Source organism: Pyxicephalus adspersus, chromosome 3, assembly GCF_032062135.1.
Source record: "Pyxicephalus adspersus chromosome 3, UCB_Pads_2.0, whole genome shotgun sequence".
NCBI classification, from domain to species: Eukaryota; Metazoa; Chordata; class Amphibia; order Anura; family Pyxicephalidae; genus Pyxicephalus; species Pyxicephalus adspersus.
In genome coordinates, this window is record NC_092860.1 from 40,060,959 (window position 1) to 40,088,600 (window position 27,642).

General features: G+C 35.3%; 1 protein-coding gene across 8 annotated transcripts in view; it reads left to right on the top strand.

The window, feature by feature from the left end:
- LINGO2 (leucine rich repeat and Ig domain containing 2) overlaps nt 1–27,642 on the top strand; it is a 780,900-nt gene that overhangs the window by 433,290 nt on the left and 319,968 nt on the right. For all 8 annotated transcript variants that reach the window (XM_072404308.1, XM_072404302.1, XM_072404305.1 and 5 more), the window contains one exon: nt 12,135–12,293. The gene's annotated coding sequence lies outside the window, so the exon portion shown is untranslated. The remainder of the gene's footprint in view (nt 1–12,134; nt 12,294–27,642) is intronic.

Here is a 27,642-nt window from a genome sequence, read left to right on the forward strand (position 1 = left end):
GAGGGATGGTTTGGAAACGGAAGAGGAGGAGTGAGGAGAGGTTAAAAGGAGAGTAAAACGGAAGTGAGGCACAGTTTTTGAAAAGAAGAAGTTGCCCACCCTCCCGCCCCTTTTTTATAGAGGGTATGGAGGCGGTTGAGGTCTTTGGGGAAGGTAAGAGTGCTAGGTAAATGTTGGTTGGGGGGCACCCAAGGTGGTGAACCCCCCCCCATTTAAGTACTAAAAGGTGGAGGCCCCGGAGGTGGCACTGGGTTGCCCAGGGGGCCTGGTTGATATGGTGGTTCGAGAACATGTGATGTGTGGTGGCGGACTTTACCTTCCGGGACCTGCAACCTAGTCGTGGGTTTAAAATGTTGAGGTTGGATTTCTAAAGTTGGTTATTTAAAGGGTTAATGCATAGAAAGTTAGATGGTTAATTAAAGTGATTATTGGTTTGTTATGGTGTTTTACTGTGTTGTTTGTTTGTCTATTTAAGTGTTAAATATTGGTTTTCTTGTTTGTTTGTTTGTTTGTTTGTTTGTTTGTTGGTTTTATTTGTTGTCTATTTGTTACAAAGTATAATTGGTTATATCTGTGGTATTTATTATGTACAAAATTTTATAATGTGACATAATAATAAGTTATGAAGTTATTTATGGTTTGTTAATAAACGGCTGCTTGTCAGCCATTTAAAATCCAGATTGTTGTAGCGTATTGTTTTGGGGTAAAGGGGGGAAGGCAGGGTCAAGAGGAGTGCTGGCCAGAGAGGAGTGTGCGTAAGTATTTGGTGGAGGGAGAAGGTGAAGGGGCTAGATACGGGCTACACTAGTCATGGAAAATGAAGCTTAAGTTCCTTGCATTGCTGCTTTTCTCTGAAAACTTGCTTCTCTGATTATCATTTTCTCTGACCATTTAAAATGATAAGTACTTTTATTTGATTCTAACATATTTTATTATGGGGCAGATAGATATTGAAAGAAAGTCACAGACTTGGGTCTGGTCACTGCACTATTCAATAGAAATGAGAAAATGCCTGTGCTAAAAGCCAGACACTGCCAGGTATCACAGAAGAAGGTTTTGACATCATTACCTTTTTTTCTATATAGTCCAATGATGTGTACTTAGTTCCCTGTATGGGTCGACAATTCTAGTAAGGACCAGAGCCAAATGAGAGAAGAAGTAGGCGAAAGGAGGCATGACCAGGTGCAATGTGGTGTAGAAAGCAGAGGGTTCAAAATGGAGGGGTATATCAGGGGAGGGGGCTAGGCTAGGAGATTGGGTGAAGAGGGGTCAGGTGGTTATTACGAAGAGTAAAAAAGGAGTGGGAATAGAGGAGAATGGGAGGGGGGTGTCAAGCAGTGGAGAGTGACAAGTTTCCCTGTCACCTGCCCAGGGAGGTTTTACAGGTGGAGGGCGGACAACTATGATTCTTAAAGGCCAAAGCCTTTAGGGGCAGTTAAGAGGTAGTGGGACCCATCTAGGTGTGATGTCTCAACGTGTATTTGCCACGAGGTGTGATTTAAAAGGCTGGTGGGATGGTGGCATTCCTGAGTCAGTGCAGAGCTGCTGGGAACATTAATTGGTAGGGCAGCTCAGGTGTTGGAATTGTTTAGAGAAGCTTTCGAAGATGGTTCAGATGGTTTCGTTAAAACTAGAAAGTTTTAAGATGTGATACGTATGTTACAAAGGTCTTGGTTATTTAAGATTTTGTCAAAATTTTGTTATGTAATAAATGGCCACTTTCACCATATCAGTGTGGAGAGTAATTTGTTCAGGAGGTTGGGGCGTGGTAAGGGTCAATAGCTGAGTGCCACACAAGCTACCTGGTTCATGACATCTATCTATTGACCTTTTTTTCTTGTGACGATAGTCCCCTGATATAACAAATACTACTTACTAGCTGATTTTTCTGATTTGTTTCTCTGTGTTTTTTTCTCTCCACTTGTTTTATATTCTAGGCTCAATCCAGTGTTTAGTAAAGCCGTACAAAGTTTGTTGTGACGTACCATCTATTTTAAAGAATTCAATACCGATATATGCTTCATTAATTTACACTTCTCTGTCAGGTACATGAATGCTGGTATGCCTTATGAAAGAGAAAATGAGTATAGCACTGCAAATAACATCATTATTCATTAAATATACACAAAGCTATCTTTATACTTCTTGCTGGCAGGCTTATGTATAGACTTGCCAACTTCACGATCATATAGCTAGCCCCAAGGACCATATTTCATATCTAGAGATATAGTAAATCAATAGAAGTGGCATCATGTTAACACTATCCAAAGACCTAATGATGTTTTATATCTTCAAGAACTTTTGTATTGCTAAAGGCTTGTCTTCAATATGAGAAAATAAAAAAGTCATTTTGATAAGTTTATTTTAGTTGCTTTCATAAACATATTTCATCAGTGGTTCTTCACTTAATGTATTAAAGATAAAAAAATAATATTACAGATATTTTAGAAGTGCCTATCTTCTTTTAAGCATTTTATTAACCAAATCATATATAATCAACTCATGAACAATGAAAGTGTGAGTTAATCATATAGAATAACAGATAATCCAAAGTTATTAGTTTTCATGTCTATAGCCATTCATAGTCACAAGAGTACTTACACAACTCTCCCAAATTCCAGACTATGACATTGGTGTGACAGTATACTAAATCATTTAAGCTGTCTAAAGCTTCAGTATTAAAATTTAATAAAACAGTACAGTCCGATCATATTCCTGTTAAGTAGTGTTGACTTAAAACATCAAATGGAGGGATCATTTCATTGTATCTTCTTTCTCAGAAATATTAATATTATGGATACTTTTTTTGATCTGGAAAGCAGAGTATAATAAAGAAAAACAGTTATGATGCATTATGATGGTAAAACAAATTTTTACATTCACAATTATAACCTGTATGTTCATGGACACTCGAACAAATAAAAACTAGCAAGAAACTGTTTATCATAGGCATTAGCATTTGGGTAATATACCATTTTCCTCGCTAGGTTGTGGTTTGATCCAACACTGTATCAATCACTTGGGGGAGGGGCTTTTTTTTCATTTATATTAACATTTTATTAAAAAAAATCAAGCACTTTTATCGGGGTAGGGAGAGTGCGCCTATTTTTTTCACATACACATATCATGGTTAATTTGGGGGAATCATCTATGTGGGGAAAATTGAAGTGCCCAGAGGAAACCCATGGGAACACGAAGACTCATTGCAGATACTGTCTAGCCTTCGATTCAAACCTAGGGCCCAGGGAGGGAAGGCAAGAGGAAAAGGACACTTAAGTAGGTAGACTGCTGGATTATGCCCTAGTTTTTTTGTCTGTGGAGTTTTTTTTTAACAAAGCTCCAACTCCATTCCAGGAAGATCTCAGTAGGGGAAAGTTCCAGAAAATTTGTAGTATGGTACTAGTTGTCTGTACTTATCCCCCACTGTAGAGAGAATTGTAGAAAAACCATATGTAAGATAGTTAGGATATGATACAATTTTAAAAGGAATTCTGAAACCTAAAACTTGGATTTTGTAAGCAATAGATTTGAATAAATTAGAGTAATCCATATTGCTCTTTCAACAATATGGTTGAGAGTAGGTTGCTAGTGGTAGATTTAATAACTGATAGAGTTGCAGGAGGATGCAATCCAGATATAAATCCATAAAGGGGTATATTAGCTCACATTCTCATTTGGTGTAGGCAGAGATAAAAAAAAATCTGGAATTCTCTTCCAGTCTCAGAGGATAAAACATCAGAATTCAAAAGTCGGTCCCCAGGCTGCCTGGTTGTATGGAAAGGTTGGCTATGAATGTAGCTAGGGAGATAAGTTGTGTCTTTGGAATAGGCCCTTTTCTTGTGTTAGGACCAGTGGTTGCAATGGGAAATTATTACTGTTTCTATCTATTAAAACCCATAGTTTCTAGATGCATTACATACTTTTTTAAAATAGAGCAAAGGATTTTGATAGGTAAGGTCAGAAAATAATAATGGTAAGTACAAAAATGTTCATGTTTAAAATGCCATTTCTCCTGAACAAGATACAATTTTCTTATTTTATTTGTCAAAACCCCTTTTTTGGGGTGATGGAAAAGTTTTCCAAAAAAGAATTCCATATAATAATGTAGTCTTTTAAGAGTAAAGTTCTTCCTAACACTTTTTACAGTGTTTATGAAGACATTAATATTCATAGTGCAGTTTTGAACTGGCAGACAAAAACAAAACAATAGTTTGTTGGTCTAACCAATTCATATGGAGCGTGTCCTCAGTCAACAAGTTCATGTGTTGTGTCCATTTTGGCATCTGTACAAAGTAAAATGGTGGGAAATTTCTGGACCAAGCTATGTGTATTCCCATGCGCTACATTGCTGTATTTTTTAAAAAGGGAATCTGACATTCCCTCAAACATTCCCTCATGGGAATCAATTACTGCCATTGAAACAAATGGACCTGGAAAATTCCCAAGAGAGAATCTTTGAAGAAATGCCTAATTCCATGTTTAATAAATAAAGCCCTATATGGCACATAAATCTACTTGATCAACAGGGTTATTAACAGCTCCTTCCCCTTTTTTACAATCAGTCTAAAATATGAACCTGCAGAAATCAGCAGGGAATGTGCCAAGGTAGGGCCAAGAAGTTGTTGTTATATAGTAGGGTGGTACCATTTGGACAGTCTCTTTGTGGACCTGCATAGCTTTAAATCCATTTTATTTTTGTTGACAGCTCCATGGTCTGGCTATCATATTTCTCCTAGTAAGAAATGTGTTGTACAGTGGAAACACCAAAATGTACGCTGTTGTACCAAACCAAAGGATTTATATTCCTGTTCATCCATTTCTGAGACTTACACATTCCTGCCAGTCAGCTTACTAGGTTGGCTCCCAGTGCTGTCCTCTCCCAGTATACAATTCTGTTGTAAAGATATTTACAAAAAGCTTGATAAGACAAATTTAGGTACTTTTATGACATTTCCTAATGAATACGAATCGCATGAAATACTTGCAAAGCTACAAAGGTGGTTCAAGGTGTTAAAAGGTGGTTCAAGGTGGTAGAACTAGTTTCTCAGTTACAGAAGGTTATAATGTATATATTACATATACAGGTAATCCCCGAGTTAAGTACATCCGACATATGGATGACTCCTAGATAAGGATGAGGCTTCCCTGTTTGCTCATGTGGAGGACGGAGGTATCATGGGGGGAGTGACTTGCAGAAGAAATCTTTTGCTAAACACCGCTGATGTGCTGAGTGATTTTAAGGACTGAGCTCTTCTGCTACATCTTGTAACTGTTTAATGGCCAAGACAAACTCTGCAGTTGTTTCTTTTTGCATATCAAAGCATATTTTTTTTGCTTTATTTGTGATTACCTCACAGTGAGGATTTTTTACAGTAACTAACACAACACTGCCTAATATTATGTTGAGACAATCATCTGTCCTAATTGCATTTAATAAAATAATGTACCTGTTCTGACTTACATACAAATTCAACTTAGGAATGAACATACAGTCCCTATTTCGTATGTAACCAGGGGACTACCTGTATATGTATAATATTTTTAAGGAGGCTTTCATGATGTGTTGACAAAAGTTGGCATTTGTCAAACAACTCCAGTAATAATAATTGAATATTAATTACACTTGTAGATTTTATCATGTGAATCATGGTCAAACATGTCTATTGAATATAAATTTTGTTTAGTATAAAAACCAATTTATTTGCAGAACGAAGCAGATAATTCAGCCTGGTTGCAATAATGGAATGTCAGAAGGTATTTCTGATAAAAGGATTATAAAAAGGCAAGGTCACTTTGAAGAATAGTAAGCTATGTGCTGATGACACAAATTTCGAAGTAGGATATATATTGTTCAATAATACGCTGCTGGAAAGATCATGCTATCTGTTTTATTAGCTCACAAGAACTGAAAGCTTTGACATTGGTCTAACTATGGTGGAGTCCTATCAGTGTTACATCTTAGAGAAAATTCTTATGACTCTACTTTTAATAGCCTTGACATATTTGCAGTGAGTCAATAGTAATGAATTTCCTACTTCGCTGATCATTACAATGTATATTGATCTAACCTATAATTTTACTTTATATTTATTTATTTTTATATTTAGCTTTTTTTTTCAGACTATACATTTGATCGTATTTATTTATTTTTTTCCTTTTTTTGTTTTATTTTTTTCTCATTCATTCTGGATAGAGTGGCTTAGGGAAAGAAAACCTGTCCGATTTGTACTATATTCTGTGATCCATTTGGATAAATTTGCTGTCAGGAAAGAAATAGGAAGAGTGGTTCCTACCGGACAGAACGAGACAGGCCATATGGGGACAATGAGGTAAAATCTCCCAAACGGGGTTATAAACAACAATAAAAAGTTGACAGACATATTTACTCTTCTCAAAAATTTGAACCAACATTGGGCTGACAGCACTTATCTGTATGACTGTGTCAAATATCTGCATGAAAGTGTTTTAAAAATTCACATTAAACTGCTTTTTCGTTGTACCCACAAAAAACATAATCATTTGACCCTATTCTGGCAGGAAGTCTACTTCAAGGGTAGTGATGAAATTTCCCTAGAGTTTGGATTAAACTAGCAAGCAGCAATCAGAAGAGAATGTAATGGGTGTTTAGGTTGGTGGATTGTTAAGTACTCACCATTCTGTCCAGAACCTGCTCCTAAAGTTTTCGTTCCAAAGCACTTTTAGTATTAGTACCTGCAAGCTTCATCTCAGTGTCTACAGAGCACCTAATCAGCTTAGATATTGTAGTGGATAAAGTTGTAATAGAAGGCTATTACAAAGCAAAGAGAAAGGAAGACTAAGTCACAGGTTGCTGGTGTACATTGGATTACTAGGGTGCCCTATTTAGCTGTGCACCATCTTTTATAGAGGCCTACACTGACCTAAGCCCTCTGTAAAGGATGAATAGCCTCCTATCATTACGTTATCACTCTGCCTGCATATCATCTTCTAGCAGCTTGCAGCATTTTCAGCCTATTTTTTGCTTTGCAGAGACAGGCTTTATTAGCACCCCCTGCACTTTCTCTAAGGCTGTGCATAGCTGAAGTGGATTTCAGAGTATGTGCTGCAGCCAATGAGCAGACTAGTTTCTGGTTCCAATCCTGTCCTGCTATTGGCTGGTCTTATTTATACCTCTCCTGTTCCAAGCTCTGACTGTTGGCTTGGTACCTGAGACTTAGCCCAGTTATACTTTGCTACATCGAACCTTTTGTAGATACCCTAGACTACGCTTGCCTGCTACTTGCCCTGGCTCCTGTTGGACCTGAACTACGATTGCCCGCTCCCTGCTCTGACCTGTGCCTGGATTCACACTACTCTTGCCTGCCACCTGCCCTGACCTCAGTCTGTCTAGAGTAAACCTTGCCACATCATATTATGCAGAGCTTTTCAAAGTCCATAGTCATATCACTCATGTTAAAATCTAATGTCCATTAGTTAGTAACACAATCTATGGCTAATTTTGAGGAGAGGTCAACTATTTTGGGATGTTGGAGGAAACTGGAGTGCCCAGAAGAAACCCTAGCAAACATGGAAGGAACATACAACTCCTTACAGGTAGTGTCTTGGCTAATATTGTAACTAGGGATGAGCGAGAATGCCTCTGGCATTCTTGTGAAAATTTCCTCGAACTTCCAATAGTTCAGCGAAATTTCGTAAAAACCGATTGCATGAAACCATCAGAAGATTAGGGAAATTTTAACAGGAGGATTCACAGGGGATTCACAGGATTCCCTGGGAATCCTACTGTTTGTGATCCCCTGGGCACTAGAGGTTAATAAACAAGATCAAACTTATTATTCTCGCTCGCTCATGCCTAATTGTAACCTAAATTGTAACTTAATTGTATACAATAACTTGGGACAAGTTGGCACACTGATGGTATAGAAAAAAAATTATTCTAGGTTGTTATAAATTAGTATGACAGTATCAACTGGTTTACAGCAATACAGAACTGATGTGGCACTGTGACCTAGTACATAATATTATTGGCATATAACAATGTGGCACTCTGAGTTGGTATATAATATAGGGAATAGTCATTATGATTCATACCCCTTCGCTTGCCAAACATTTAGACATCCATTTTTTAGGAGCATGCTTAGTGTGCCGGTGTGTCCCATTAAAGGTACCCTTTTGTTTCTGCCCTTTGTTTAAAATATAGGCCATATTTAGACATCAAGCTGCTTTAAACTAAGTTTGGATGTGCCATTTTGACAGCAGTACAGTCCTCAGCTGTTACAAAGCACTGGCTATCACTGAAACTAATTAGAGTGGTTGAAATGTATTTTTCATGGTGTATTTTAAGGTGTCTGCTGCATGAGCCACTTCCAAAGACTTCCAAACTCTTTAGCCAAGCCTTGTGAAGAATACTTGTAAAAAATCCCCAGGGGACCTTAACTGTGTGGTTGACAAAAACCCAATTAAATATAGTCTTAGGCACACTTCCATAATGATACCTTGTAATGCACGCTCAGCTGCTGTATCGTAGAAAAAATACTGTGGGAATACATTTTTAAAGACACCATGCAGCCTTTCTTGTATGTAGAACTTATTTCCATTTGTACATGCACCAAACAGGAAAATAAACCCCAGGATGCCTTCTTAACTGGACCTTAATCTCGAAACCCCTACAGTTTCTTCTTGAATTTTACAATAAATTTCTAGAGGTAAATATGAAAGAATTATATTAGACGATGCTAGGTGCTGCCCCTATAACTTTGATGACATTGACACTGGCCCAATAAATACCGCTCTGGGTGACATTTGTGGAAAACACCTTATCCTTCCAAATATGTTTCCTAGATTCAGAGCTATGATCTGCAAAAAAATGTAATACATTTTCAGTGTGTATCTACCTCAACAGATGGTGTTTAGCATATTCAGATGTAACCTCACTTATAAAATACCTTGCACTACATCTGTACAATTACAGCTACAAAATGTAGGCATGAAAAATACCTTGCAATTCCTACACCTGTTTGTTGACTTAAACAAAGTGAGTACATTTTCCAACAAAACTGCTGAACTAATTTAATCTTGTCTTTTTATATACACAGTCACTAGAAGGGGGTTTTCTTTTTATATCTTAAAGTAAATTTGCCCAAAATCCTTAATGTAATTTCAGATCTTGGAGTTTCAATTTTTCTGAATGATGTTGAAAAACAAAAAAAGGCTTCAAATTATTATGAAACTAAACATTAGCAGGAAAACCAATAAATATGTTGTTATAGATGCATTAAAACTCGGTAGGGCATAGCTTTAATTGTCATGAAAAACTTCTCATTAAGTGTTTGGCCTTGTGCCTCTCAGCGTGCAGCAAGCATATTATAATGACCATCTAAAGCACTCCCTGTCGTCATCCTGGTGTTCTCATTCTATTACCCTGCTGTGAGCTCACTGTATAATATTACAATTTTTGCAAACTTTGGAGTTTTTTTTTAATGGATATTGCTATGCTGTTTGAGTACAGCAATTATTTTGTTTTGTATACTTTTAAGAATGTTGAAGGAAATAGCTGACCTAATAAGCACTCGAAATCACATTATGCGTTATAATTTTGTTTAAACTGTATAACCATGAGGTTGATTACCATTTATCATGACTAAATGAACTATAATACATTTGGATTTTTAACTTTTTTTTTAGTAAATATTTTTAATCAACTGAAGACAGCAATAAAGGCAAAGCCTGATTGCAGTGATGTGCCTCACTGATTTATTTTTAAAGTTTAAGTAAATACAATTGCGAAAATATATTTAGGGCTTTATTTATAAAGAAAGGAATCAGACAATTTCACTAAAACCCTCAAACATTCACTAGTGGAGGATCTTCCAGGTCCATGTGCTTAAATGGCAGTAATTGATTCCCTTCAGGGAATCTTTGAGGAAATGCATTGAGGCAATGCAGCCATGGGAATCCTCCTGTGCGTGATCTCAAGGCACTAGACGTTAAATGAGGGCAAGCCTCCATTTAACTTCTAGTGGGTGAGGAGGCAGGAGGAGTACCGCGGATGCAATGCAGCCATGGGAATCCTCCTGTGCGCGATCCCAAAGCACTAGAAGTTAAATGAGGGCAAGCCTTCATTTAACTTCTAGTGGCTGAGGAGGCAGGAGGAGTACCGCGGATGCAATGCAGCCGTGGGAATCCTTCTGTGCGTGATCCCCGGGCACAGGAGCATTCTCACGGCTGTATTCATGAATGCAGCAGCGGTATTCCTCCTGTTAGTTAGCTGTTAGCTGCGCTCCCCTGATTGCTCTTGCAGGTCCTAAAAAATTAAATCTTGACGGCCAAATTTACACAGGCCGTTCTCAATACATGTTTGGTAAGCAAAAATGGCCCGATTCGCCACGAGATCGAATTTTAAAAATTTGCTCGCTCATCCCTAGCTGCCACAATCATAGTTGGTGAAAAAAACTATAAATATGAAATATAACAATTGTAGGCACTTAACATATATGAAAAAACATCCACAACACGTGGTCGCAATGTTTGAAAATGTATATGCTCACCAATAGAGAGGAAGACTTTCAATTGCATTCGCTGAACAATATTTACCTTAGTATTAACCTTTTTCTCTTTCACCTGTCGAATCATGTGCCAGCGAACAAGCAACCCACAGAATATGTGAATAAAGAGGCCTAAACCATGTGGGTAGGAATAGATCTCCGTATACCGGGCGCTGTATATCAAACACAGTGAACTGAAAGCTCTTCCTGCATAGGACAGCTATAGCAGCTTCTCAAAACAAATCCAATACAATGATATAAAACAATAATAAAAAAAATTAATATTAAAATGTATGAAAACAATAACACCTTTAAGAAACACTTAGCTTAATGGAATGTCAATGCAACTTGCAAATGATGCATCAGGGAAGCCCGTTTCACTCAGAATGGAGCATTATCAGCCCTTTAACATGTTTCATGTGTTTTTCTTATTAATTATAGATCTTTCTACATGCTTCTCTCTCAACAGAGATGATTGCAGAGTCCCAAGAAAATCCTAACCCACAAGATATTTTGTGGTGTGTACTCCAGTCCCCTGAGGTGTCCCAGCATCTATGCTCTGATCATTTTTGAAGCCTTCTCAGTGAGACTGTCACACAACGCAAAATTGTTTCAATTATTCAAAATATGCAACTATCTTGTCTCATACATGACAACTAAGCACCTATCAGTATTATTATTATCTTTTTTTTGTTGTTGCAGTAAGGCTTTTCTTGAGAAAAGATATTGTAATATTATTTTCAGATACCGTAGCTTGTTTAAAATATAGTAAGATTACTATACCAATTACCAATGGTATGTACGAGAACTAATTTATTTTCTTCTAATTAATAAAAGCAAAGAGATCTAGAACATTAATGCTGACATTCAATGCAACTGTCCAAAAGGGACTCTGTACCGAAGAAAAAAAAAGACTGCACATTACCCTAATGATTGTGCCCCTTTGTGTTCACTGAGCGGCTTAAAACTGTAAAACAAAAGTAAGGCTTTCTATTCAGCATGTTGGTATTCTCATTAGTATTGTCCATCTTCCGTGAAAGGTCCTCGTAAACTCCATAATGAACAATATTTTTAAAAATGTTTCAAGTTTTAGGAGTCACAGATGAATTGGTGCAAACATATATTCTGTAGGGATAAAGGAGAATGTGGTCATGATTAAAATGAAGTGAATGTGATTAGTGACATTCTCTGGCTTGCAGCATTTTTATTTTCCGTAGGAGTAAATCTGTGTAATAACCTATTGTGTTAATGTACTTTGTTGCCTGTGCCTTTCTTTCATATTAAATATAAGGAACAATTTAAGCATGTTTTATTTGCTTAATTTACAAGTACTTGTTAAGTCTTTTTTTGGAGCAGCAAATTTGTTACCTCAAAAATACTTTGACTGATTTCATAAGCTTTTTTTTAATTCATGACCCTATTAGAAAGCAATTTGGGCATGACTAGAAGAGTCCACCTCTATTGATTATGAACATGTCAAGGGATATCCATTCTTTGTCCATGCTGTCTCCTATGATAGTGCTGTTATTGATTATGTGGTGAAGTTTCCTTGCTACAAATAAACAGTTGCCTATTTTCCAGTTAAAATGAGTCAATGTTTTCTTGCTGCAGATTCATTTCAATCAGCTTGAGAGAGGAGCCATGAGCAATGTTTCTGACCTTGACAAGTTGGTGTCATCATGATCAAGTCCTGTGCTTTGATTTCAACCAGTGGCCAGCAACTTTGTATAATCATCAAGAGGGAGGGCATTTTTAGAACTATCGTAAAAGGTAAGTGGAATAAAAATTTTTTATATGTTCTAATATATAAGTATTTAAAGGCTTGATAAGTTCATATGACAATAACAAATTACTTTGATATAAAGTTATTAGAACTTTTTTTCTGTCAAATAAAAAAAACTCTTTCTGTGGCCACCTTTAAAGAAAATCTATATGATGAAGTCTGCTATTGTTGACATCCTTTTGAAAATCTACCTGGCTGTCTATGGCTTCACAACTTTATCGGATTGTAACCATGGACAAGTGAGCATATCACAAATGTCAAAACAAAGGAATTCTAATATGCATATGTTTGTGGTTCCAAGTCAGTGACTAGGTGGAAATGAAACTACTGGATCTGCACAACAGCCAGGTTACTACTAGCTATTTCAAAAGGGAAGGACAGTAATGGAAGCCTCCATACTTCCCCCAGTACAAGTTACCTTTAAAGATTCATCAACACAGATGATAATTCTGAAGAGTTTTCAACCCTTGCATCAAATACTACTTTTAAAAATTCAGATTCCAGTTAAACAATTGTATATAAAATATTTAGTAAACTTCCAAACATTTTCCATTGGCAATTTAAATACATGCCTGGCACTATGATATTTGGTGAATGCTGGTATGATAAAATTAGAAAAAAGAAAATTATGTTTTACATGTTACAATACTCCTGATAAGGCAGACAGGTTCTGCAAAACGCATCAAGTTTGAACCTTAGTGCTCAATACAATCTTGTAACCTGGGTACTGGAGTTTACATAAGAATTGCTATACATTGATAGTAGAAATACTCAACATACCCTGTTTCCCCGATTATAAGGCACTCTCTTATATTTTTTGAAATGCCAAAATATGCCCTGGGTCTTATTTTCAGGGGATGTCTTATTTTTCCATGAAGAAGACTACAGTACACATTTATTGTTGAATGTCACTCATGATCACTCATGTTCCATTGATTGTCCCCTTTTGATCACTCATGTGCCGTTCATATTCCCCTTCTGATCACTCATGTGCCGTTCATATTCCCCTTCTGATCACTCATGTGCCGTTCATATTCCCCTTCTGATCACTCATGTGCCAGACACACACGCTGCAACCAGCATAAAGGACACACACGCAGGATCGGATATCTGGAGCTGTCTTATAAAGGGGTGAGTGTCTTATTTTAATTATTTTTTTAAAAATCGGGGGTGGCTTACTTAATGGGGATGTCCTAAAATCGGGGAAACATGGTAGTATGTTGAATCATGTTTATTGATGTTTTAATTTCTGTTGGATTTTTTTAATTGTTCAATAAATATGAAATTTTAATATAAATCATCTTTAAAATGATTTGTAGTAGTACCTTAAAAGTCCTGCTATCTGTATACATCATTCCATCTTGGAGTTGAAATTTATTTGTTCGTCTGCTTACTCTTAAAAGATAGTTCTCCCATTTGTATGCACATTAAGGGCAATCACATGTTTTATTCACATTTGGTTTGCTAAAGAGAGGTTCATATAAAGTCAAACATGCAATAACCTAGAACTATAGAAAACTATCATTTGCCAGAAGCACTTTTTTGTTTTTTCTTTTGCATATTGGAAACATTTAAAATGGAAACTGTAATTGTTTTTGGTAGCTCACATTATTGACCAGTTGTTTATTAAATTTATGAAAGTTAAATTCCTGAAAGATTATTGATCTTTGAATGTCACGCTAAAACATTTCAACACAATCCATACAACAGTTAGGAATGCATTAAAACAAATAATGCATCTAATGATATTTTAAACTTAATTATCTGGGAAATAAACATTTCTTGTATATATTATACAGTATAAATACAGTTGAATTGAACTTTGAGGGTTAATTTATTAGTGAGCAGTATATTTCTACACACATTTCTTGTATATTCTGGATTTTGGACCACATTAAAAAGTATCCTTTATGAGGTGCATTTGTAAAACATAGAGACTTGTCTGGTATAGCTTTTACAGGGAATGAAAAATCTTTTAAAATTGCAGCCACATATGTGTGCATAGTTCAACAGTGTATTTCTAAAGCTCCAGGTATACAGGCTGGTGTTCTTATAACAAACAATCAAACAAGTGTTTTGGGGCTTCATTTTAAAGCAGTCACCATATTTCTACAGTCACATACAGGGTTTATTTGTCAATTATTTAACAGGGCTTTCACCCCTTTACAAGAAAAGTGTAGATTTTCCACGTTTCCTCTATTTATTACAGTGGTTTTATCCAGACAAAAAAAAAAAACTTCATCAATGGAATGTGCTTTCCTGTACTAGTTATTCTATTCATGGCATAGTAAATTTAGAGAAATTAGAAATGTTTCACCAACTTTGGCACATTTGTGATCTAGTACAATATTCATATCATTATGATGACGCATGTATACTTTAAAGTGCATACTCCCCCCCTTCAAGATTTGAAAAAGGAATCTTTACCAGACATGAAACTCGGCTAACCAGGGACAGGGGGACAGTGAGTATATATTCCCTTCTGGCCATACAACGCTATCGGGAACTTAGCTGTCTAGAAAAGACGTGGGTAAAGAGCCATACCAAAATCCTCTCTTTTCTCCAATGGTTGGGTGGCCCATATTGAAAAGAAGAGGGCATCATCCCCGCAAAGTATGTATCATATGAGCGGCTGCAAGGCAACCTTATTACTATCTGAAAGACAATTTGGTGGCCCCCAGATATTTGCCTCTTTATTGTGGGAATGAGTACAGTGATACTTAAAACTCTTTAACCATTCCCAGAGGGTTAAAGAAAACCTATAAATCACATCAAACACTATAAAACCAAAAAATTGGTTATTCTTTTATTTCAACTGATATTTACCTATGCAGATCTATTTAGTACCATCAGCTCTCCAACTTGCATGAAGTTCCCTTAACAAAATTGCACATATCCTGTACAATGATATATGTGCAATTATAAGTAGTAAATAATAATACAGCCCAGTATAACCAAGAGGAAAGCCACATTCTTGTTGCCCCTATCGCTTTCTCTCTTTCTTTTCGTTTCTGGACACCCAGGTTGCAGGATGAAGGCCAAAAGAATAGAGACCTACACCACCCCTGCTCCCCTATTTGTAGCCAACCAGGTTCCATACCTGGAAAGGGGTTTGGTTGTAATACTGGGGTGAGAAGTTTATGAAAGGAGTTAAGAATCTTCACACAACAATTTGTGAGAAGATTTTAAGATTCTTTGGTAAACATTTTTAATGCAATACCAACTTAAGACTTATAAATAAAGACTTTGCTATCATACAAATGGCTGTGGTATGTTTTAAAATGTATAATTCAGAGCATTTCCAATATAATATTTGATTTTGTTCAGTATTTCTGCTTTGATATTGGATTTATGTAACCTTCCAAAAACTAAATTTCATCATTCTTCAAAAGAAAAATAAGAGTTTTTTTCTTAGTGAGTAAGTCATTCATCAAGCTAATATTCAATGGCATGCAAAACATTTCTGTCATTAAAAGATCATAGCATTAGTCTACTGTGTTTCTTTATATGAGCTGAGCCTTCTGAATTCGATCATTAAGGGCACTAATAAACATTTAGAAGCGTTACCCCTGCCATGCAAACCATATCTTACATAATACCACACCAAAGTCATTCAACAAAAGTATGCACTCGTTATAGAGAAATATGACTAGAAGAAGTCATAGGAAAACAATAGTCAAATAAAAAAAAAAATTCAGAATTCAATAGAAAACATAAAACAAGTCATTCTGACAGGACTGATGTTTCTACACACTTAGATTAGAAATGCTACAACATATTTTGGCTTATGTAAAATAAAACATTCTAATCTATAAGTTACCCAACCATCAAAAAGGAAACATTGAGCTATTTTGTACATTTGATAAGTTATTATCTATTAGGTAGGTAAGATACTGTTAGGGATAAACTGAGGACTTACATTGAACACAACTGTTGCATGTGGTAAAATGACTAATATGATACAGCTAATACAATTAAGTAGATTACCTTTCTTGTAGTTATGTATTTCATTATTTATTTCATTAAATCCTTGTGCTAAATAGCATGGGTTCAAACCACCAAGAAAGACACAAACCTTATGATTTCATTTGTCTCATACACATAAACCTAATATTCATTTTATTATATATATAATGTAACTTGCCATCAGTGATCAGTAGAACTTCAATATTTTGGACAGCAGAATAAACATTTTCAATATGCCATACAAAAAGTAATAAGTATAATATAATTATAAAGGTTGACTGGCCGCTCTACTGCTTTGTCTACAGAGCCCTAACCCTTGCACATCTGGGCTGTGAGCTCATGACACCCAATTATGATCCGGTTTATATTATGCATAGGCAGACTATACAAAATGGGGATTCTTTACTACTTGTAATATATACCTCATATGGTTTGAATAAAGTGAAGCCTAAAGTGTGTTAAAATGAATTTTTTTATGGTTTTGGGTGAATTTGATTTAACTTGTGGTCTGTAATATATATATATATATATATTTATATATATATATATATATATATATATATATATATATTATATATATATATATATATATATATATATATATATCTATTACAGACCTGGCTTCTCTTATCAATATTAATATCCAAGTTCCTTATATATATTTATATATTGTATAGTCTGCCGTTGCATATATAACCTACAGAATTGTGACTGGTGTTTTAGAATCTATAACTAGATTTTTATAGGTTCTTGCCTTGAGGCATTGTAAAGCTTTGGGTAGGAACGAGTCTCTATTCCAGGGTCCAAATCCTACTTAGTAGCCAGACCTCAATCTTAGCCTGCACATAGTTCTTTCTGTATGTGAGCTGACTGATACTCAATGTCTTTCTGTATCTTCTTGTCACTTTCTGCTAGGTGACAAGGTGCTGGCAGGCCAGTAAAAAAGTACACGTGCTACCAACTTGTTTGCAAAACCCCAAAATTCTTTGTTTTACACATAAACATTAGGTATGTGTGACAAATGGTTCCTAAAGTACTATATTGACTAAAGAGAGTATAGTATAATGTTCCAAATCTTCAGATAAATTGTCAAAAAAAAGGCACAGGGAAAATTTACACTATTTTTTGCACTAAATAGAAAAAAGCTTGCACTAAATAGAAAAAAGATTTATTATTGTGTACAGCTTGGATATGCCACAGACATACCAAAACTTAAAACAAAATGCACCAGATACCTGTGGGATGACCAGTCAATCTGCCCACTGCCGCTGCACTGTTCAAACTAGCTCAGCTAGGTAGAGCTTTGTTGAGGGTACATAAAGACTTCTTCCCATTTGGATGCAGTGCTAAGTGCAGCACAAAACCGAAGCAAGTTCTCTTTTAGTCCTTTGCTATTCTATAATGTCAAATGACGCCGCCAAGGTATTTAGATATTTAAATTAGGACCAAAGTCCAAACTCTCACCCTCAGATCTCCTAATGAACAAAAAAGTTGTTAAAAAGAGTTATTTCATATATATCTCTTAGAATCACTCTCTCTTTAAGTGAAACTTATATCATTATGGTTCTCTATTACAATGGACAGAATGATTGCCAATGTACCTGAGTACTGTACCTCTTCAGATTCATTTACATCCTTGCTTTACAGCTGCTTCCATTTCATCATTTCAACTGAGGAAATCCCACTGTAGCGAAACTTCTTCAGGATAGCTGACACTTCAGGACAGACTTTCTCAACTTTTTAACACGGGGGAACCCCTTGAAATAACTTTCAGGTCTTCAAGGAACCCCTGCTATAATTATTATATCCACACCTCACAGTATGTTAGAATGTTGGTCAGTGGGAAGAATACCTCTTACAATAATGGCCATTGGGAATTATGTCACCCTTACTGATTACCAAAAATTTCAGTGGTGTCAGTTGAAATGCCCTGGGAGGCACAATATACTCATTGCTCAAGGAATCTCTAGCAACATCTGAAGGAGTCCTGGTTGAGAACCACTGCTCCACTCTGTCCTAAAACATTCTGCCACAGAATCTGGATTACTGATCTTCATACTCAATACATTCACTTTTAGGATTATTTTCTTTCTCTGCCTTATCTATTTCATTTTCAGACAGCATCTTTTAATGGTCCTTTGAAATGATAGGATTGTACACACATTTGAAAAAGCAAAATAGGTTTTTAAACTTTACTCAACAGGAACTTACTCAACAGTTTTAGTTCATCAAGAAAAGAAATAAAGATACATATATCACAGTCATTTTGCACTTTACAGACACATTGGTGCACTCTGTCTGAATTCCATACATAATTCACCTCAGTCAGCACCCGAGGTTTGCCTTTTATTTTATTTTCTCTATGTTCTCTCTATGTTCTAATGTTCTCTACATTAAGATAGATATGGCCCTCCCAGGGGAAACACAAAAAACCATACAGTGCTCCCCCAGGGGACTCCTTAAATCGGGTTTACGTAGTGATGAAGTTCTTTCTTTACCTAGAGCAGATAAAAGAGCTCCTTTTCTCCTCACAACCCTGCACCAACTGTTATATTTGAACCGCCTTGAGCTCCAAGATCAAGAAAGCAGACCATGACCTCAAATTAGCAAGATAAAAGTTTGAATCCAAACTTAGAACGTATTAACTTACCAAAATAGTAGTTAAGGCTTGGAAAGGACTTGCAGCAGAGTGAGTCAACACTGCATGAATGGAAACATGCTTGGGACAAGCATAAAAGTATACTCAGAAAAACATTATATTAATAAAAATTGATATAGATTCAATCTATGTTTTAGACCATCACACTCCTATGCATCTATAGTGTATAGTAAAATACTAACTTTATACATTTTTCAGATTATCAATGTTGGAAATAAATAAGCACAAAGCATTTCTAGTTGCTAAAGTGATGTAGGTGGATGTTGCTGTGGAAACTAGAGCTGTCGCTGATAGATTGAGAGCCACCATCCATGCTAATTTTTGGCTAGTGGCTCAGAAAAGCTGCAGGAGGGACATGAAGTATTGAGAATTCAAGTATTTCTTCAATGGTGACACAGACAATAAAAACATTTTTTAGAGGAGTTGACAAGGTTAAACAAGTTTTCTTAAAATGCTTGCTGCACCATTCCATTATGATGACCCCTGTTTTCTTATTCTTGTCACAAGAATCAAAAATAAGTGAAGTCACAAATACAAATAAAAAAAAATGATAAAAAAAATGTAATGCTTAAAAGCTAAAACCAAGTTATGTCAAGAGTTGGGCTTTAAAAAGATTTTATTGTTGGTTAAAAATTGAAGAGTTATTTAAAGGACATTTAAATGGGCATTGTTTAAAATAGCATTATCAAGTTATTGATTTGCTAAATATATTGATAACATTGACAGTAAAGAAAAAGTATTTTGAGAGAGTGTGGTTCTTTATTGACTTAAATTACTGACACTACTCCTAGCAATGGACATGACTAGAGATAAGTCAAGACACTTTAGATTGGATGAAGACACTTAAAACACCTAATAAACACATACACACATATACTGTATTTATATCTTCAAATATCAATTGGCAAGGTTCTCATTATTATGTAACTTGTATGTATATAAATGTATGTAATTTGATAAAGCCAGAGTGATTAATACTTCTAAAACCCCTTCCTACAAGCCTTGAAGGTTGGAATTTAAAAATATTGTATAAAAATATTAATTAAAATTATTTACAACCTGTCTTGCAGAAATAGTTATTAGTATTCTGCTGTCAACATATTATTCACTTCTATGATCACTGGACTGGAGTTCTAAACAATTTTTGCAACATCGGGATGTGTGGCAGTGCCAAAATTTTAATCAGAAAATTTAATGATGATATTTTACCCATGATTCTCTACATATAGCAAATTCTCGTAATGAACATACTGCTTAGAAAAAAAAACTCATTACAAACTAGGAGCTGTGAGAAAATCTAAACCTGCAAATCTCCTTCAGGCATATGAAATAAAAGGAAAACTGATTGATTGATGTTCTCAGATCATCATTATTTGCAGTGCTATTGAAAAAGTACTGTATATCTTCTTTTATAGTTGATCACTGATTTCCACAGCAACTGTCTGGGATGTGTGTTTAAAATGTTCATTCTGAGCCATAGGTGGCCTTGACCAGAGAAAGAAACAATTTCTAATAATAAGACATAGAGCCTGTAAGAACCTGTATTCAACTGGTTTCTGTTCTATACATAGCTGTTCCCAGCTCCCACAAATACATTCTCCACTTGGCATTCAAATCCTCTCATTGTTTCTTCTTTCTTATTCAAAAACCTTAGCCACTAGTTTCTGAAAAGTACCTAAAACATAAAGGAAACGTCTGCTTTCCTTACGGAGATATGAGATGTGGGAGTAAAAAAACTGATGTTTTAGGGGTCTTCTTCCAGTAAAAGCTCCAAACCTAGTGTCCACCTAAGTGATTGCTGTGTTATTTTAAAATTAAACTATTCATATATAATATGTATAATATATATATATATATAATATATATATATATGATATAATAAACAATGATATGAAACATTACAAACAGTATAAGCCTAGTGCCATCTAAACTAGTTTTACACATCACCTGTTTAATTTATACAATAAGGTGAAGGTGTTAAACACTCCAAGGTGTGAAGTGTTATAAAGGCAGTGACAAAAAATCATCCTTATATTTGAATATATAAGCTCCAGTTGCTGATGCTATATCCAATATGACTATGACACACAATAAACCCCTGCAGTCATTTTTAGAAATTTGTTTATAATTTATTTTTAATTGAAAGGCAGTTGTAACATATACAAAGAACAGTTGTTGTTAATGTACATGAACAATTTGGCAAGGTGCAAATCAAACTGGAAAGGCTTATTTTCATTCCATGCAATGCCCTAGATTGGTGCTTCTAAGGTGGAACAACACAAAAACTACAGAAAGACACTGCCAGGTCAATGCAGCAATCCCTCGATGGTTGGTATCTGACATATGAAATTAGTCCAAGATGGAGGAGCCATTATCCTCATTTGATGGATCTGACACGTCCAAAATTCAAAGCTATTTTAAAAGGAATAACCCATACACCAATCCTGTGGATTAGATACTTTATGCTTGGCTTTCTGAACCTTTCTTAAAATTTAGGTTCCATTTACAAATGTGGGACCTGAATCATTAGAGTTGAGATGTGCTCATTCTTTAAAGTCAGTAATCCAAGAATTTTAGCAATATGGGTGTTTCCAACCATGTCCCTAATTGATGAAATTTTCTTTCCTAATAGTGAGTAGCAAAATAAAACAATAAAAAGCTCAATATAATGTTCAATAAAAGAGAATCTGCCCCATCACATGTTATGCAGTGTAGTCAACTTTGAAATCAATATTATTGGGCAGAATAGCTCATCTTTTAACATCATAGCAGTGTTAATGAATTAGAAATGTTTTTGAATGTGCTCCCACTCTTCTACAAAGCTTCACCTTGTCAATTTCTGTTGTATGGCAATGTTAACTTATGTACAGTATTACGTGCTATATTCATGATTCTATAACTGAAACAATTCAGACTATGTAACATTATTTAACCTCTGAAACAATCTATATTATAGAACAATAGTGACATTACAACTGAAAGTAAAGGTCAACCAGGCTAATTGCATTTATACAAGTTTTCCATAAAAATAATTATGTTGACAAGTAGTTTAAGGTGAATGAATGCAGAAGAGGGATTTATTATATTGATGTATGGCATGGAAGGCAAAGTAATTACTCTTTGTTAGATCTGCAAATACTATTTTTTAACTGTTTTGGTTTTACCTAAATTTGTTTCATTTTTTGCCTTTTCTCTAAGCGGTTAAGATTTTGCTCTGTCTTTTGTTCTACATCTAACATTGTGGCATCAGCAAGTGTTTTCCACCCTTTCTATTTGTAACAGGATAAGGTGTTCTTTTCCTCAAATATACTGATATTGCAAAAGAAAAAAAAACTTAAACACTTGCATATCAGTTGCGTAAGATGGCTGGATGACTAAAATATAGTTATTTTTTTAAATAATTCAAGCTCAGAATTCAATTAATTAGAATTAGTTACCTAATATCCACTAATAAATTTCATTTAAGTGGTGTTGTTGGAGAACTTTGGGATTACAGAAACTAGTTGTCTATTTACTTAGGAAAAAACAGTTCTCCACTTATTTGATGTTTTTTTTAACAGATGTATCATAATACTGCTAAAGTAACTCCAATCTTAAACTCTATTTACCTGAATGAAGTAACCGCTAAATTTGGGAGTTGCACAAGGGGTCCATTTGGTTTTATTGCTTGTATGCTACTTTGTGAAGTAATCATAATTGTAAAACTGTAAATCAAAGTGTATGGAGAAAAAATGATCTTTACTATTTACTATGTGGATTGCCACTATCCAAGTGTTGATCTCTATAGGCCATTATAAAGTGGCAATCAGTTTTGATTGACACTTTTTAATCCAGTGTTCATTCATAAAGGTGACAATCGTACTTCTTTTATGGATAAGATGTCAATAATGCCATTATTGTAGCATAAAATGTGTGATGTATACCCACTGTAGACTTTAGAAGAGGGCACCCATCCATGTTTTTACAAGGATAAAAAGCGAGTAATTTCCAAAAAAAAAAAATGTAGCAAATACTTATTATTTCTCCATTTAGTGAAGCATTTAAATGTTTGTATTGCACTTTTTTTTAACACTTTTAGAAAGTGTAATTGCTTATATTTGAAGCATAATTTTAGTACTTTCCAACAGCTTTAACACTGCAACTGCAAGATGAGAGAAGATAAACAAGGATCTTCCATAAAAGCTCTACAGATTTTTTACTGAGCAGTATAAAACGTGTGAACTGAACTTGCTTCTGTTTGGATAGATTTTATCTGAAGTCACAGACGGTTTATGGTTTTAAGGTGCAAGACATTACTCTTAATAATTTAGACCTGTGTTTGTAAGTAGCACTTTTACTACCGGAATTACTGACCTAAAACCACAGCAATACTCGTCATTTTGTCATCTATCAGGTCTGGGAGTATTTATGTTCTGCTATGATTTTAAAAGGGACAGCCTTGCATATACTGCAAATAAATGTTATGTAAGTGATTTTATTTATAAAGGTTAAAACATAAGTGTTCTCTTATTTAGGAAATATTTCATTTTATCTTAAATTATAGCTTTATAGAGTCACTAAACCACACAGGAGTTTTAGTTTTTACTGGGCGCATTTTCTTTTTCTTTAATGGCTGGATGTTCAATCTGTTGCTAAAAAACTGCTAAATGTATTATTTGTTTAGTATTATGTATTTGGTTGAGAAAGTGAGCTGTTTCTGTGCATATGGCTGAAGCGTTAAGAATTTTATATCACTATATCCATGTCTTTTAATGGACATGCTCACCATGTAAAAATCATTACACACCAGAGAGTTCCAGAATTTGTCCTCCGTAGCCAAGCCGCTTTTCAGTATGCGATCTTGGCTTCCATGTTCGGCTGTCCTTTTTAGGTCATTGGCGAGGAAAAGTCATAAAGCCCAATGGCAAAGAAGGCCAAATGTATAAAGAGTGCACTGTAAGAAAAATGTGCACAGAGCAACCCATTTTCTAACTGTCATTGAATCCAGGTCTGAAAACAGTTGTGACTTGTTATACATACAAAACACATGTTTTGACTTTAAAAAATATCAGATTTAAGTAAAATCATCATTTTGTTGCAAAAAATCATTGTTTAGCTACTAAAATCCTTTTCAAATACAATCTTTTTTTTCATTATTTCTTTATTTGCTATGTTGGTTACCAAAACAGATGGTACCTTTGGATGTATTCCCCATAACTGGAAAAATGGGAATCTGTTCATTTATAATGGGGGGGGGGATGGCAGGGACAATTTAACTGGGCAAGAAATGGATAGTGAATTAATGTGTTGGATGGGTGAACAGTGCTTTTAACAGCAGCACCCTAATGTTATTGTTTCAGGGGATATGACAAATTATTCTTCTTCCACATAGTAAGTAAATACATAAAGGTTCTTATTTACAAACCCAAGATCATATCAGCTGCCATACAGTAGCCTACGCTGTGCCTTTTATAAACCATTCAAAAGCAGTTCTCAAATGAGTCCCTTGGTGACATTTTTTCAGATTTGATACACTAAGACTGCCATTTGTATTGCTTTGATAGACGATCTTGTTAGAGATTGTTGAAGATTTATTAGACCAAGGCTATTGATTTGTACTAGATGTGCAAGCAGACCAATAGCATACTGATTGGAGGAATAAAATAGTCCTGGAGCTCCATGACCCAGAAAGCTGATTTTGAGCAAAGCAGACAAAATCTAAAAGACTTCTACTGTATCTTTCAAGTAATGGGAAAGCAGCTGTACATAATTGCAGCCTTAATATTGATTGACAATATCTAGAAGCTACAGCTTTTTTATGAATATTTGGCTGATATAAATAAGAAAAGATAAACTAGTAACAATATAATTATTAGGATCAATAATTCTAATTTCAATGCAGGACAGGGGGGTTTATAAAGATGATAGTAAAAGGTGATGTATTGCTTATTACTTTAATACAGAGGGCTAGACGTACATTATAAATAGATATTTAAAAATGTTTAAAGAAAGCCTGTTGCGTTCTAAAAGCTACTAAACTGGTTACATGAACAAATGGGGAAATCCCAGCTGTTGCAAGAGCTCTGAAACATACAGCACTTTTTAAGTGTTATCTTCCTGACTTCCTTATTAGTCTAGAACCGGGGTGTCTTACAGACTATCAGAGACCCATGCTATGAAAAAAACTACAAAGCATTTAGCAGCATTTATACTGCCTTTAAAGAACAATTCAGCTTCTGTAAGGTGCAAACTAACCTAAAACAGTCTTTTAAGCTAAAAGACTTTCTACATCAGACTTGTCACTCAAATGACACTTTATATTCGTTCCCTTCACAGTCAAGTACAGACAAATACTCTCTTGCATACAATACCAATAAAAACCATTTTATTGCAAGCACAGAATAATAATTCCATGTATATGTACATTTAGGCATTGTAGTAAACTAAAGCCATACAAGGTGCAGATACAAGTTGTGGGAGATAACAGCAAAACCAATATTAGTAGAGCACCTTGTTGGGCACCTCTAGAGCTTCTGCATACACACTACAACACACTGAGTGTAAGTTTGGATTCTTTTTGGCATGTTCTACAGTGTCAGGTTTCATGGATAATGGTGAATAGGGGGAATGTGCAAGATGAACACATACTGTTGACTATTACAATAGCAATAGCTTCCCCCATTTGTCCATTCTGCAATCTATTGACATATATTGGGTTAATGTAAAATGCTTGCAATACTTTGATTTCCAAAAAGGTTGGAGGATACAACAAAGGATGATGACAAGGTATATTTACCTATCTACTATTCCAATATACTTTTTAAAATAGAAGAAAGTTCCTAAATATATATGTAGTTGTCTTGTGGATTACTATAGCATGTGTGTGACTTTGTCCCTTCTGCAATTAAACAATCTTAGCATTTTTTAAAGGCACTCACGTGTCCCTCACAGGCCGCTGTTATATTCATCCTTCTTTTTTTCTTTCTTTTGTTCTTTGGCCAACTTTTTGACTTCTTATGCAGACCTGGCAGCCACAAGGGAAGCTGGGATGCTCCGGGTATCTCAGCTTCCTACGCTGAGCTGAGCTTTGCACCTTAACAAATTTTGACATTTGATAGGAGCAATCAGGCAGGTAAGTATGTTTTATGTTTAAGCTTTGCAGGCCCCCATTGTTTTGTATACATCATATTTATTCATGATAATATTCCTTTTATGTTGATTTGGTAATAAATGGGTATATTGTGTGCCAAAACAGCAATCTGTAACATGCATGAGCATGCAATAATTATATAAGACAGCATTTGAATAAATAAACTTATGTTATGGTGTGCGCCCCTAAATTTATACCACCAACTTGGTAAGCTAAGAAAAGGGGACACCTTGGAAATCAAAAGACGTGCGATTCACAGGGTATGCCTTTTTGGAAATGGGTATGGCTAAATTACATTGATTATTGGTCATGACTTAAAGGGGCATGGCTGAATACAATCTTTTGTCACATAATGTATTTTGTAAAGAGCTAAATTTTATTCTGACAGTAGTAGCCTTTAGTTTGCTAGGGAATTTGCTACTAAATGTCAGCTGTACATTGAGTCTGGCTGTGTAACTATGTGGCCTAGTGCCCTTGGCCATGGACTATAATGATATTCATTTATGCTGATATTTATCTCTTTCCCTTCTTAGTTGCCCAGATAACAGCTGACCTCTTTTGGCCCATATGGCGCTGTTCGAATAAATGTGACTTTGTCATGAGGACTATATGGTGGCTATCATTGCTGGTACCCTTCTAAAAACTATTTTGTGGGGACAAAATAAAATGCCTATCTCACGGCGCCTTTTTTTACCCACCCATTGAAGAAAAAGCTCCTTCTGAGATCAGGCATGCACAGAAAGAACAGCCAGAAGCCTCCTGAGATGTATGACGTGAGTAGCCCAGAAGGCTCCGTGCTACCATTCTGTCTTTGTCTGTGCGGCGATAAAAACAGAATGGAAGGAAAGGAAGGTAATATTTAGATTTCATGAATAATCAGGAACTTTTTTTACCCAAAACTGGTCATGAAGCATAAAATATTATCTTTTTCACATTCAAGCTAAGCACCTTGTTACCAGCAAAGTATTGTTGCACCTATACATATTTTATATACATGTCAAAAGTGTGAAGGCAAAGTGACACCTTACAGAGTATCATGCATTTGATAAACAGTATAGGAAGACAAAAGTACATGTTGCCAGAGAGCGAGGTTAGAACCCCTCATCTGCCAATCAAACATAAATGTCGTGGTCAAAATAATCAACTTGCAAGCTATTGTTAGTTCTAAATGTGTAATTTATTACCTTTCTTTTTTTTCCTTCAAAGACTGATTTTTTTTCTTTTTTATTACTGTTATGAAACAATTTAAAATCATTCTCACTTTGCATTTTTCTGTACACCTTGTACCATTAAAAAATAGCTCTAAAATAAAATGGATCTGACTGTGCAGAAAGACTCCTATTGTAATATGTACAACACAGTGGAAGGTCATGTTCAGTAAAAAATATTCTATTTTGGTATGAGATTATGTGTTCATAGGTTCATGTACGTTGACATCACAAGTAAATTAGAGACAAGCTTTTGTGCTACTTTGAATTGCTGTTACCTTGCTTTTGAATTGCTTACGTATAGCTTATAAAGGATTTTTAATACCTTTCTGAGACCCCCCCCAACCCTAACACACATAAACATATGCATATGG